This window comes from Grampus griseus (genome assembly GCF_964374135.1).
Source record: "Grampus griseus genome assembly, chromosome: 16".
In the NCBI taxonomy this organism is placed as follows: domain Eukaryota; kingdom Metazoa; phylum Chordata; class Mammalia; order Artiodactyla; family Delphinidae; genus Grampus; species Grampus griseus.
In genome coordinates, this window is record NC_139010.1 from 36,462,819 (window position 1) to 36,478,105 (window position 15,287).

Consider the following 15,287-nt stretch of genomic DNA (forward strand, 5'->3'; position numbering starts at 1 on the left):
AAGCCCAAGCAGCCCATCAATCTATTTCACTGTCCCGAATTTTCCCATCTCCCATCCTCAGCTCAGACCAACGTGGCCTAACATGAGGAAAAATGTTTTTCTTGGGATAAGTCTTACTTTGGTAAGCAGCTGTCCAAATGTAAAACCGTTATTCTAGGAAGAGAGGGAGCTCCCTGTCATTGAAGGATGATTGGACATTTAAAGAGGGGTATTTGTAAAGAGGACTGATGCCTTGAATTGTTGGTGGTGGAGAGGATGGATTAGATGACTGTAGAAGATGCTCTTTGTTGTGAAACCAACAGCCATTTTCCCTTCTTTCTTGATGTAGGACCCTTATTTTGTCCAGCTGTTGGCCCACCTATTAGAATTGGTTTAGGGGTTGATTTAAAATGTGAGTTCAAATTCCTTGACATGCCTCCCATTGAGCTGTAGGGTTTATGTTCCCTTCCCTTGTATCTGGGGGGTTGTGACTCCTTCAACCAGTAGAAAGTGACGGTAGTGACACTATATGACTTCTGAGATCATGCAGCATCCATTAGATTCTCTTGTAACATCTTATTGCAATGTTTCCTCTTGGAATTTCTCCATCATGCAGTGAGGAAGCCCACGTCATGTGGAGAGGATACATGTAGGTGTGCTGGTTAACACTCCCAGCTGAGCTCAAGCTTTGTTTCTTTGGCTGCACCACAGCAGTTCCCAGACCAGGGATTAAACCCATGCCCCCTGCAGTGGAAGTGCAGCGTCTTAACCAGTGGACCACCAGGGAAGTCTCTGAGCCCAAGCTTTGAGACTTCCCAGCCCAGGTGTCAGACGTGTGAGTGAAGAAACTTCCAAGTGAGCCCCCAGCTCTTCAAATCATCCCCTGCCAATTCAGTCTTTCAAGATAAGGCACCGTATATCATGGAGTAGTGCCCTGTCACAGTTCCTGATCCACGGAATCTGATAGTAAAGTAAAATGGTCGTTGTTCGGTGTCACTAGGTTTTGGGGTGGTTAATTATGTAAAATAGAAAATAGAACAGCACATGACCAGTTCTGAACAAAAGGACGTTAAGTGGTAGTTCACTGGGGAGCTTGTGGGAAAGATTTTCCTCCCTGGTAAGAAGAGAGAGTGGTTTGAAGAAAAATGCCCTGTTCTCCCCACCTTTCAGGATGGTGGGAGAGCTTGATGTTTGAAAGGGCTGCAGCCATCCTGAGACCATGAGGGCAAAGCCAAGGGAAGTCTTTCACAGCCCTGACAATGTTTAGCTGGGGACTTCCTTCTTTGGGATTTCTCATTATGTATGAGCGTAAATAACCTTTGTATTTAAGCCACTTGTATTTAGGTTTTCTATTACTCCCTGGCTGAATGGTGACCTTTAAAGACCCCTCCCATTGAAAACTCTGGGTCTACTGCATTTCTGCTCTCTCTCTGCTTTTATTGGAAAATGCTCTTCTGTCCCGGCTCCATCTATCAGGATTCTTCACATTCTTCTTACCACCTTTGTGAAGACTCCTGTAATCGTCTTTCATAACAAATGATCTATATTTCTCATGGTACCCCATCATCCAATTCATGTAATTGACTGTATACATTTTTTCTCTCCTACTAATTGATACCTATTCAACATTGAATCATCCAATGTGGCATGTTTCTCCATTTATTCAAGTTGCTCTTTATTTTATGCCTCTCATTATGTATTGTAGTTTTCTTCATATAGATCATTTATACTTATTATTATTATTATTATTTTTGTGGTACGCGGGCCTCTCACTGTTGTGGCCTCTCCCGTCGCGGAGCACAGGCTCCAGATGCGCAGGCTCAGCAGCCATGGCTCACGGGCCCAGCCGCTCCGCGGCATGTGGGATCTTCCCAGACCGGGGCACGAACCCGTGTCCCCTGCATTGGCAGGTGGACTCTCAACCACTGCGCCACCAGGGAAGCCCCTTATCATTTTTTTCTGGATTTTATACACACGTATTTTTAATTGTTTTTGTTGTTGTTGCTGTTCTCTCTCATGGGTACCGTTCTACCAAGACATGGAGATTTATTTTTTTATACCATTCATCATATTTAATAAGTAACTGTGATATGTTAGAAATATATCTTCTGTATTTCCTGATAAAACAAGAATCAGTAATAATTTCTAACATTTTTGAGCATTTACCATATCAGTATTAGGCATATCTTCATAGCTTTAGATGAATTAGCTCCTTGAGTCCACACAACACTATCAGCAAGGTATCATTACATTTTAATTCATTTTACACATAAGAAAACTGAGAAACAGAAAATTTGAGTAAGCTGGTGAAAGTCCCATCACCAGTAAGCTGGCGAAAGTAAGCAACAGAGCTGATGTTCAAATTTAGAGGTCTGGCTCTCAAGCCCATATTCTTAACCAGTGCACTATAATGCCTAAATGGACATGAGACATTAATGTCTTTTAACGTCTTTTCTCCTGGGAGCTGTGGGGATTTTTGATGGGTTAAAAGGGGGCACTAACACATTTGGCTGTTAAATAGAGGGTGGCCTGGAGGGTGGCAAGAGTGGAAGTGGGTAAGGTAGCTGTTTTGCAAGTCTAGGCTAGAGTCTGGTAATGAATGTGGAGATGGTCAGCTGTAGTTAGACTTTAGGTATAATTTTCTTATGATGGCTTAGAGGTAATGGACAAGAGAGAAAGTTGTATCAAGGACTTCATTCATGGCTTTTGCTCCCATAACCGTCTACCTGTGATTGGTGCTATTTGGTAAGTTGTGACATAGGCTTAGGAAGAAGAGGCATTTGTTCAGCAACTTTTAACAAGTGTTTATTATACACTTACTCTTTTTAAGAAATGTGATTAGACATTGAGCAAACAACTGAGAACAATGCCAACCAACAGTCTGCCCTTATGAAACTTATATTCTACTGGGGGAAGGGAGAATTAAGACCAATCACGAAAAAATTTAAATAGTAAAAATTGAATCAAGAAGTTGAGGAATCTATGAAAGCTTATATTTGGATGCCTGACTTGGTCAAGGAGGATAAAATTCTATTTACTATGTGGAGAGTGGATTTGGTAGGAGTAGGGACACTGGCTATGGGAAGAACAGTTGAGAACATGTCTCAGGATGAGAGTTCAGAGTGTCATTGGTAGAAATGGAGAGAGACATGGATGAATTTGAGACCTGTTTGGTTTGTAAAATTGACATGAATTGTGAAGAAAAGAGAATTATCAAGATTATCTACCAGGTTTTCTACTGGAGCAGTTGGATGGATGTTGGTGCCATAGGGGTGCTGGAGGAGCAGCAGGCTATAGGGGAAGATACTGTGTTTGAAGCCCCTGTGAAATAACCGAGTGGGGATGATTGTTTATTGGTGTCTGGACCTCAGGAGAGAGTTTTAGGCTACAACTATAAATGGAGGTATACAAACAGAAGGCACTTAAAATTAAAGCAGTAGATGAGGTTCTTTATAGAGGGAGTAGAAAAGAAGGTGAGAAAATTCCAGAAAAAAATCTAACATTTAAAGACTGGAACTAAATGGGTAATTTTACATTATGTGCATTTCACCTCAATCATTAAGAACCCTTAATCATAAAGAATGGAACTATGAGGAGGATCCAGCAAAGGAGACTGAAAAGGATAGGCTGGAGAGGTAGGAGTAAGGAGCCCTGGAAGTCAAGGAAAGAAGGCATTTCCACGGGGAGGTTGTGGTCACTTGTGCCTGATGCTGATGAAAGCTATAAAGAAAATGTCCAAAGACCTTGTTTGTCATATTTATCTTGTTATTTGTTTCATGTATCTTGTTCCTAGAGCAGTGTTTGGCACTGATATTGGATACTCAATCACTACTTGTTGGAAGAATGAAATGAAAATATCAGAGCCATTTTAGCTGCCTAGTGGACATAGAAAATAGATAAGAACGGGTTAAATACTAAGTAGAAGGTAAGGAAATGGAACCAGAGTTTGTAGCCAAACCTTTAAAGAAATCTGGCTTGAAAATAGAGGAGTGAGGCATTACTGGAAGTGTGTCCAACCTAGGTTTATTAGTTGAGGTCCAAGCTTAGTATATTAAAAAAAAAAGTTAGGGAAAAATATGTCCTAATGCAGCTGGAAACAATTCAGTAGAGCTGAAATAGGTGAAGATGCAGGTGAGAAGAGGGAGAATAATTGGGGTGAGGTTCTAGAGAGAGCAGGAAGGGTTGCACACAGGACACACATGGGGATTGACATTTGCCAGGAAGAGGGGTTGTCTTTCCACTGTAACAGGAGGAAAGAAGAAGAATATGGGAACCAATGTGGGTATATTGATAGATTTGCAGGTGGAAAGTGGAGGGAATTTTGGTCTGATATTTTCTATGACAAATAAGCCAAGATCATCAGAGAATGGGGAGAGAGGAAGTCATAGTTTCAGGACAGTGAGAAAGTACATTCCTCAAGAGGTATAAAGAGTCCAGTTCAACAAGATTGAGGGCTCCATGGGGCTATTGAACAATTATTTATCATAATACCAGTCTGTGGAGATTGTGTCTATTCACTAGGCTGTGCTAATGATCTGTTATTGATTTAACAAATGGTTATTGAGTGCATACTATGTGGCACTGTGATAGAATCTAGCAAGGATAAAATATAACCAAAATGAAGACGTTCTCATGGCACTTAGTGATCAGTGGAGGAGACACGTATCATAAAGCAATCACATAGATAGATATAACATTTAACTGTGATACGCCTTAATGAAGAGGGCCAGAACTTCTAGAATGGTGGAGTGAGGATCTTTATAAATCCACTCCTTTATAAAAGCAGCAAAAACAGGCAAAATCAACTTTGGCAGAACTCTGGAAATTAACCAAAGGCTAGAATGGATCTAAGGAATGTTATTCAAGAATTCAAGAAAAATGACTGACTCCCAGTAAGAATATTGAACACTGTGTGGCATTTCACCTTGCCTGTTACCAACCCCTTCCCTCAGAACCATGGTAGCCTTGAAAATGAGAGGCTTAGTAACCATAGTACCTGTGAAAACCAGCAGATGTGGATCATAGTACCTGTGAAAACCAGCAGATGTGGATCATAGTACCTGTGAAAACTCAGCAGTAGACTGAGTTTGAGCTCCTCAAAAAGCCCCACCCTCAGAGAACTGCCACTACTTGACCTGTCTGCCAGTTCCCTGAAGAGGACTCATTTATAAGACTCTTATTATGTGACCCCATTTAGAGCTCGCTCAGTGGGAAAACTGTATCTCTAGGGCATTTGTCAAAAACAATCAGCATCAATTTTTAAATATTGTAGCTGCCTGAGGTAGGAATACCAGTTGGAACAAACAAGAAGCTGGCCAAAAAACTTAAAAAGAAAGTCTGGGAAATTAGATGGTCACAGAGGATTTTAAAAAGCTCTTGACATGTTTCTGGGGATCTAGAAGACCACAGTCATGGGTAGGGCTATGCTCATGACTAAAAAATACCCAAATGGCCTTAATGTCTTAGCTTTGGCTGACCTTGAGGCGCTGTACAAGTAGGAGTGATGGCTAAGTTAGACCTGTAAATAAATTACTGTAGTGCTGAAGGCATGCCCCAACATGCAGCAGAGCTCAGTAAACGTGGAAGACTTACTGCCTTGAAGCATTTCAGGAAACATCTGTCAATCATTAGCTGACCACCAAGATAATCAAGCAGAGATTTCAGTGACTGTACATCACAGGACATGTCCAGAAAAGTAACTAAACAAAGAAACAACCATAACAACAACAAAATAGAGCAACAAGAACAAAGCCTGGGAGAATGGGGTGGATCTGATTTCTAGAGTTGCCACATTACATTATCTAAAATGTCTAGATTTCCACAAAATATTATAAGATGTGCAAAAAACAGAAAAATATGGTTTAGACATAGGAAAAAAGTGACCAATAGAAATTGTCCCTGAGGGGACCCAGATATTGGACTTACTAGGCAAACACTTTACATCAGCTGTTATAAGTGTGTTAAAAGAATGAAAGGAAACCATGTCTAAAGAATTAAGGTGAATTATGAAAATTATTTCTCACCAAATAAAGAGTATCAGTAAAGAGATAGAAATTATACAAAAGAACCAAATAGAAATTTGGGAGTTGAAAAGTATAATAGTTGGAATTAAAAAAAAAATCACTGTAGGAGTTCAACAACAAATTTCAGCAAGCAGAAGAAAGAATCAGCAAATATGAACGTAGGTCTATTAAGATTATCCAGTCTGTAGAACAGAAAGAAAAAAGAGAAGAAAAATGAGCAGATCCTCAGAGTCTCATGGGTCACGATAAAGTACAGCATACACAAATACGAGTCTCAGAAGGAGAGGGGAGAGAGGAAGAGGCAGAAAGGATGTTTGGATAATGGCCCAAACCTCTCCAAATGGATGAAAAACATTAAAACATCCAAGCGTTTTCAGCAGACTCCAAGTTAAACACAAAGAGATCCAAACCTAGACATTTAATAATCAAATTATCAAAAGCCAAAGACAAGTCAACAAGGTTGAAGGATCAAGATCAATTTATAAAACAATAGTTTTTTATACAATAGCTATGAACAGTATGAAAATGAAATTAAGAAAAAAGTTGTATTTACAATAACAGAAAAAAGAATAATATTACTTAGTACATACTATATACTAAGAATACTGAGGGATACATTTCACAAAAGAATTGCAAGACTTGTACACTGAAAACTTCAAAATATTGTCGAAGGAAATTAAAGAAAGCCAAAAATAAGAGGAAAGACATTGCATATTCATGGATAAGACGACAACACTCCCAAATTGAACTGTAGATTTGATATGTACCTATTGAAATTCTAGCTGTATTTTTTTTTTTTGGTTGCAGAAATTGACAAGTTGATCTTAAGATTCATATGGAAATGTAAGGAACTCAAAATAGCCAAAACAATCTTGAAAAAAAAGAACACAGTTGGAGTACTCAAATTTCCTGATTTTACAAATTTCTAAAAAGCTACAGTAATCAAGACAATGAGGTACTGATGTGAGGATAGATATATAGATCAATGGAATAGAATTAAGAGTCCAGAAATAAATCCTTACATTTACGGACAATTGATGTTCCACAGAGCTGCCAAGACAATTCAATGGGGGGCAAAATAGTCTTTTCAATAATTGGATATCCACGTTAAAAAGAATTAAGTTGAACTCCTGTATCACAACCATATACAAAACAACTTAAAATAGAGCATAGACCTAAATATAGGAGCTTAAACTACAAAACTCTTAGACAGTTAGAAATAGGATCTCTGTAACCTATAGAGTTAGGCAATGGATTAACCTTGATTATTTCACGTGAAAGATACCAGCCATAAATGACTACATCACATCTTGTACATTTCTATTTATACAAAATTCCCAGAATAGGTAAATCTATAAAGGTAGAAAGTAGATTATTGCTTGCTTGGGCTGGGGGAGAGGGGCAGGCATGGGGTATTACTGCTAACAGGTATGGGATTTCTTTTGGGGGTAATTTTGTTCTTTGGCTCTTTTGTTCTAAAATTAGATTGTGGTGATGGTTATGCAACTCTGTGACAATACTAAAAACTATTGAATTCTTCACTTTAAAATAGGTGAAATTTATGGTATGTGAGTTAGATTTCAGTGTAAAAAAGGCAGAAGAGGCTCATGGTACAGGAGCAGGTTTAATGAGGATTCTGGCGTCCTCTGCCAGGTATGGCTCCTACTTTAAGTAAGAGTGTGATGTTCAAAGCTTCTAACCAGTGATATTTTTCTGAACCTTGCTTTTTGTTTATTCCTTCATTTCTTCCCTTCCTCCATTCTTTTCTTTTTTTTTTAAAGTATTTTTTTTTCCTTTAAAACTTTTCTTTTGAAATATTTTGGATATCCACAAAGTAATATAAAATGATACAATGAACAGGTCTGTGTATATTTCCCAGCTTATGTCATCAAACATTATTAATTTGGCTGAAGACACTTGTGGGTTTTTCTTTCTCTATTAAATTTTCTGTCCTCGGAAGTATTAAGATTTAGTTTTATCTAGACTATTTATCTCCATGCTCCTTAAATCTTAGCTGAATGCCCCTCAACCCACTTGCTGGGTCTCAGAGAAACATTCTCTTCCCAAAGCATCAGGTGCCCCTTATTTCAGACTTTTAATTCGGGTCTGTCGGAGGAGGCCATCAAGAGGATGTGACCCGGAGGCTCCGCCTTCACTGCCCCCCCACCCCATCCCCGCCCCGTCCTTGGAATGTACGTACTGCCCACTGATTCCACAGCGGGAGCTGTTTCAAGCATGGAGAGAGTAATGCGTGGTTGAGACCGTCTGGACGGTGTACGTGACCGAACCCAGTTAAGGCGTCTATAGCAACTTTAAAATTCTGGTGGCTGCGTGTGGAGATTTACTCGTCTCGCTGTCGCCCAAGACAAGTCTCTCTGTAAGTTCCCTTGCTTATTAAACCTGCCATCTAGCAGTCTGGAGTGGTCTACCTCTTTCTTCAGTCTCTCCTTGCCCTCCGTGTCCGGGGGCCAGTTTGTGAAACAGCAGGGTCTCTAGAAAACTGAATGTGGTCCATTTTGCCACCTAGATCCCCAGCCATTCACTTTCCGTTGCCTGATTTCTTTTTCAGGGGTGGATGTGGATGAAAGGCAGAGATACAACTTAGCCTCGTGGCTTCTGTGACTTAATTAGGACTTTAAATACTCAAAAAATATCTCAGGTTCCTTTTCCCTGTCCACAGAAATGAGAGGGCTGCAAGGAGCTGGGTGGCGCCGAGTCTCTGCAAATTCAGCACCACCTCTTGCAGACATTATCCAGAACACCCACTCTTCTTTCAGGTGAATAAACACAGGCCCAGCCAACACAAATCTAGTAGGGCCAGATCATATCACGTGGGCAGGTAAGAGTTGTGGTTAGATACGGTATCAGCAGTTCTGTATTAATATGGGCATGATCTTTGAAAATGACACTTAAGGGAGATCAATGCAAAAATGCATGCTTAGCGTCTTCAAATCAAGGCATGCAACCTTAGTGCACTAATTAGATGTCTCAGATGCTCTGCTGTAGTCCTTCCCGAAGCCCATTCACACATCCCAGGGTTAAGAGGTCTACTTTCCCCAGGGCTAAAGGCACAGCAAACGCAGATGTCCTGGGCAGTCATAGGGTCACAGCTAGGAGCCCCTGGGAGGACAGCTCGGACAGACTTTTCAGCAACTCCCTCACAGCTTTGTGCTCCGAGGATTATGTTCCGCACCTCACTTTTGTGCGTCTTGCTTCTGTTCTTGTAGTTGTGTCTTGTACTTCTCGAGGCTGATGCCTCTCTGGCTGTTTCCAAGGCCCTGCTCTTGTCACCTTTGGCTTCTTCTGCTGGAGCTTTTACAGCATCCTCCCTGCGACCCTCGCCCCCCCAGCCCCATTGCTGGGCTCAACTGTGACTCCTGCTGTCTGTCAAGGGAGGAAAATAACCTCTGGATGTTGCACTTGGAGTTCGGTCTGGAGCAATGCCACAGGATGGAAGGGGCACGGATCTGCTTCCCCTCCACCATCTTCGGGCTCAGCTCGGGGAGAGTAAACCCCGTGAGTCAGAGTCCTAGTAGGATGAACCCATCTAACTCCGGGGATTTGGGGGATGCTCAAGTCACCCTGTTCGTTCGTCCTTTCTCTCCTTTTTGGCTGTACAATGGGACTCCCTTCTTCCCGAAGCAATCCTGTGAGTGGAGTGGCTTTGCTCAAATCAGACTCACATTTTCCCAAGGCTCACCTGTTCAGCGCTGAGGTCCTAAAAGCTTTCTGAGCACCGGTTCTGGGCATTTAGCTTTCTTGTCATTCTTTGTAAACAGCAGTGACAGCAGAGTGTACTTTAAGGACAGAGCAGCAGGAAATCCTCTGAGACTTGAGTCCCTTTCAAGTGCTAAGTTGGGTGCAGGTAGAGCGGTGTCTGTGAGCAAAGAGCCATGAGCCCGCCCCTGGGGCTCCCGGCCCACCAGCTGCTGCCCATGGCCCCAGACATGCTTTCCTTCACCCGGTTGGCCCTCACCTGGGGCTTAGCAGACACTCTGCACTTGCCACCCTCTTTTCTCCGCACGCAGCTGGGGCGGCCTGTGTCAGGTACTTTACTGGAATGTAAGTTTCCTAAGGGCAGGGCCCTCTGTCTTGTGCACTGTTTTGTCCCCCAGTTCCTAGAAGGGTGCCTGACACACAGTCACTGGTTAATAGTAAGTGGTCTGTCACCCATGGCAAGCCAGTTACAATCCGATTCTCCATTTCCTATACTACGGCTATTTTATAATGTTAGGATTGACCTGATATTGTTATGATGATGATGATGATAGTGATAATGATGTATCTGGATCTTCAAGAAGTGTCCAGAGTTGGATTTGGGCTTAATGTTTTATTTGGAAGGTTTGGAATTTCTTGAAACCACCATAAATGACAGTTGTATCTGTTTCTGGCCAAGAGCAGAGATCTCTTGCTCTGTCAAGTTCATTTGAATTGAGAATCTGAGGTTCATTCTAGTGCCCACTCTCAGAATGGCTGCTCTTTTTATAATCAAAGGAATCCAAGTGGAAGGTAGGGCTGGTTAGGGCCTGATAGAATCTGACTGAAGCCTGGAGAACATTCTTAGAGTGGTGAACCCCGGGACAAGCAGTGCCCTCCTGGGAATGGCAGTGGCCCGAATATTCCTCCAGCTGTAGCTTTGGCCGTGACAGGTGTGGGCCTCAGAGACAGGGAGCTGGAGCTGATGCAGCTGGCTTTTAGGAATAGTCTATTTTTTTTAGACAGTAGGGGTGATGAAAGAAGTACTGGGAGAGAGAGGGAAAGAGAGTGAGCTGGTTGAATTTGTGAGCAGGTTATCTAATAATTGCATTTGAAGGACACGGCTCGAGGCCGCCACTGGTGAGGAGGCAGTTTGGGAGAATGTGGCCTTGCATGGATATAAGCTCACTGCTCTAGGAGGCAAGAGCAGGGAAGGTCTGAGTCTGGGGAAAGTGAGGGGATCAGGAAGATGCCTTGAACCAAGGTCCTGCTGTGGATTTAGAAGTGTTGCTTCTTGGAGCAGAGAGCATGGTCTAGTGGAATATGACTGGGAAGACGACTAACAGAGGAATAAACATGAAGATGCCTGTGTATTGACATGGAGAGACAGGAGAGCACAGTAACAGAGGCCCACACGTCAAGAAGGAAGGTAGAGGCAGGAGGGAGGTGGTTCTGTCTTGCCTGAAGCTGCCTGGCATTCTTAGCAGGCTCCCAGCCCAAGACTGGGGTTATGGGAGACACAGAAAGGTGTCGTGTGTATAGCAGGGCTCTAAAGTCAGAGGGAGCTCAGTCTCGTTTCAGCTCCAAAGTCACTAGTGTGGACCTTGGGTAAGTTAAGGGAGTCCACTGAGTTTTACTCTTCCCATCTGTAAAATGGGTTTAACTATTGATAGCGTACAACAAGGTCCTTAGAGGAGGGGATGCTCACTGTGACAGGTGTCCAGCACACGCTTAGTGAGAAAGCCTCCAGGACTGTGGGTGGAGGGTTAGCAAAGAGCTGGAGGAGGAGTGAGGATGATGAGCGGGACCAGCTAGGAAGAGAGTAGAGAGGCCTTGTAGAGGCAGACATGACGTCATTTGTCAGGACTTGACAGAGCATTTGTGGGGGATGGGAAGATCTGTCAGACATCAGGGGTGCAAGAGAGAGAGAGGAGGTAGGACAGAACACTTGGGGCCAGATCAGGGAGGACCTTGCATGCCATGTGCAGGAGGTGGCATTTCATGTTAGTTACTGTGTCTGTTTCCTCCTGCCTACTCTGAGTCTCATTGCTGTTCCAGCCAAGGTGATTTCCAGCCTCAGAAGTCCTGAGGATGAGCCTGCATGTCCTCTTGAGTCTCAGACTCAAGTCCTATCCCATTATCACTGTTTTCCCTACAAGACAGTAGCCTTCAGACCCTGGGCTCTTCCTTGAAGGCAGGGGGGTGCTGTGGGCAGACGTGCCAGGTTGGGCATCTGGCTGACCTGGGCTCTAATCTTGCTTCTGCTCCTCATTGGCTGCATGACTGGGAGCAAGGGACTTCACTGCTCCAGCTTCAGTTTTCTCATTAGCACCTACCTGATACATATATATATAATCATTGGTCGTGTGTATGTGTGCCTGGCAAACAGAAACACCTTCCTTCTCGGCACTCCCTCTGGGCTCCCCTGGGGCTACATGACGTGAAATCAACAACTAAGTGATCTTGAACTCTGTATCATGTCTTTTTTTTCCATTCTGTCTTGGCCAAGTGCCCAGTAATAGGAAGCTCAAATGGGGAAATTATCTAGAAACTTTGAATTCACAGAGGAAAAATAATACAAATATCTAAGTGCCATGTACGCAATATAAATTCGTAAGGTATATCACACATTTTAGAAATATATCGCCACATTATATATTTTAAGTGTCACGTAATGGGCTCAGTTTTCTGATATCTCAAATATATCTTCCAGACTGTCAAGTATATTTTAAAAATGGGTATCTTTTTAATGGCCCGTGGTGGGTAACCTCAGCAGAACAGGAGAAAATTCATTATTTCCTCCGGTGTTAAGTGACTTGTACATCTAGAGGTGGTCAGCAGAGTGGAAAAAGGCAATTCTTTTCAGTCTGGGGCTTAGGAGGGGTTAGGAAGGTAAGGTTGGGAGTTAGGGGACTATATAAATGGCCTGGATGGGAGATGAGAAGGATGCTAAATAATGGGAGGGAGGAGGAGGGAGGAGGAGGGGCTTCTGTTGAGCCAGATGCATAGCTTGGGCAGCGAAATACTAGTCAGCATGAGCCTCAGATGCTGCTTAAAATTCTGGCACCTTCTAGGAGGGAAAGGAAAGGATTTATTGCCACTGCTATTAGGAGGGGAAGGGAGGACAGAGAATGGGAGTGAAACTTCATTGGGCACCACCAACGGCAGGGCAGACACTTTATCTAGGTTATCTTGTTTAATCCTCCTTGGATCCTTGGGGGTGGTGGTGGTGGTGGCATTTTAATCTCTATTTTGCTGAAAAAGAAACAGGCTCAGAGCTAAGTAATGTGCTCAAGGTTGTCCTGCCTGGGCCCGGAACTCAGGTCTGTTTGACTCCAAATCCTACTGCACTGATCGAGAATGTGAGGTTGGCCCCTTTGCATTTGCTGAGGGTGGCCTTCTGGTTATGATGCTCTGAATTTTCTCTGTGAGTCAGTGGCCAAATCATCTTCAAGAGCTACTGCCCCTGCTGGTTGTTAATTATCAGCATCTGCAGCAGCAGAAGCAGCTCAGCCAAGGTAGGTTTTCCTAAACACATCCAGGGAGAAACTCAAAGATCTGTCCCCGGATCTTTTTCTCTTTGGCAAACTCCATTCCTCATCCGAATACATAGAACTGTCCATTAGAAGCCCCAGGGGGAAGGGTGCAGAGGACACGCAGCCTGGACCTCTTCTGCCTGACTGGGAGGCTTTCACCTAGCCTAATCCCAAGTGGACAGTGGGATACCCTTCTTGGCGAGAAGTTGGTCAGCTCTGTTGGCCTGGGAAGGTGGAGTCCACCGAGGCTTTAGAGGGTCTCCAGCCCTATGGTGATCTAATGTGAGAGACTGGGGACGAGGCAGCATCCAGAGTCTTGCCCTCAAGGAGACTGAAGGGTCAGAGAAGGGCTATCAGTAAAGCAGGACCAGATGATTCATGAGAGTTGAAGTGCAGAGAGAGGGGGAAGGAAGGGTCAGAGTGGGCAGAGGGGAGGTGGCTGGCATGAATTCTGAAACTGGAGTGTTGAGCCTGCTGCTCTTATTACTGCTCAGGTGTGCTTTCTCTGGGGGAGATCAGGGCTTATTGACAGGCAGGAGGAAGGGAAGGACATGGCAGACTGAGCTGTCCTGGCTAAGCTGGGCCACTGCGGTCCCCACTTGTGTCAGGATCCACAGTGCTAGGTGGCTTCTCAGAGGGGAGGATCTTAGTCTCACAGGCCCGTTTCCTCCATGGCTTTCACCCTACTCCCCTCTGTTCCTCCTGTTCCGCCACCAAGCCCTACTCTGTCTGTAGGCAGACAGTCTCCTGAGACAATCCAGATCTGAGTCAGGCAGGGCAAAGGAGCCGCAGTTCCTTGGGGCTCATCCCTGGATCCCATTTGGTGTGGTTCCAGCCGTGTTCCCAGTCCCAGACCCACCCAGGACTCTGGTCAGGTTAGTGGATCCTGTCTTCTTCTGAAACCTCCTTCCGCTCCTTGGCAAGAGTCCCTACCCAGGACCTCTACCCTTCAGGGCTGGGGCCCTGCTCCCAGTCGTTTCCTGCCACTGGAGAAGGAAGCCTTCGGGAAGCCCTTTTCCCAGCCTTTTGGGCCAGCTCTGCCCTCCAGCCCCTCTCCTCACCTCCCAGGTCAGGTCCACAGCTTGAGGACTCATGCTCAGTCTGTCATAAGACACCTGACACACTGGTAGTTAACACTGAAGTCTGTTCCGAATGGTCACTGCCTCTCCTGGACCAAACAGGAGTTATTTTCAATATTACCTTCATATACACTGTCATTCTTCACAGTTTCTTTGCTGTTGGCCTTCCTGTGCCCAGCTATGTCTGCTAGTAAGACACTATTTATTTGCCCTCAAGGGTCAGCATGGAACCCAACCTATTATAATTGTAACCATGAATATTTTTTTGAGTGCTCCTGGCATTCTTTTCTAAGCACTTTCGTCATCTCACTTAGTTAAGTCTCAAAACAACCCTCTTAGTAAAATGATGATGATCCCATTTTACAAATTAGAAAACTGCCTAAGATAGAGGCAATCTATTCAAACCCTGACAGTTTTACTCCAAAGCCAACATTTTCAATTGTTCCGTTACCCTGCACATCATTCTCAAATGCAGGCAGGGCCATAGGCTAGAACACCTAGCATTCCTGGTGTTTGGCTGGAAATCTAGACCCAGAGCAGCCTTTCAGGGGCAAAAAGGTGTGCAGTCTAACATAGGCTTTGGATAGAGACAGGCATGCTTGTGACAAGCAAGGCCAAGCCTTGTGACTTTGGGCAAGTTGTTGTGCTTTGAGCCTCAGGTTACCAATCTATAAAATGGGCTTAATAATTGTTACTCTGCAGGGTTGTGTGGGGGGAATAAATTAAATAATAAGCACTGAGCATGGTACCTGTAGGATGCATGGGAAACTTCTTTGGAGAAGAAGGCTTTGTAGCAAGTCATTGGCCAAGCTGCTTGTGCTTCTGCTTGGGGTAGCCCTGGGCAAATGCCACAGAAGTCTCTCCTTATTAATCCTAATAATTACCCAGCGGCTGTGACAGAGGACTGAGGAAAGCATCGTTACTGAGAGTCTCTTCCGTACAGCCCCTTGGACAAAACTCTGGCTTCCTGCCAC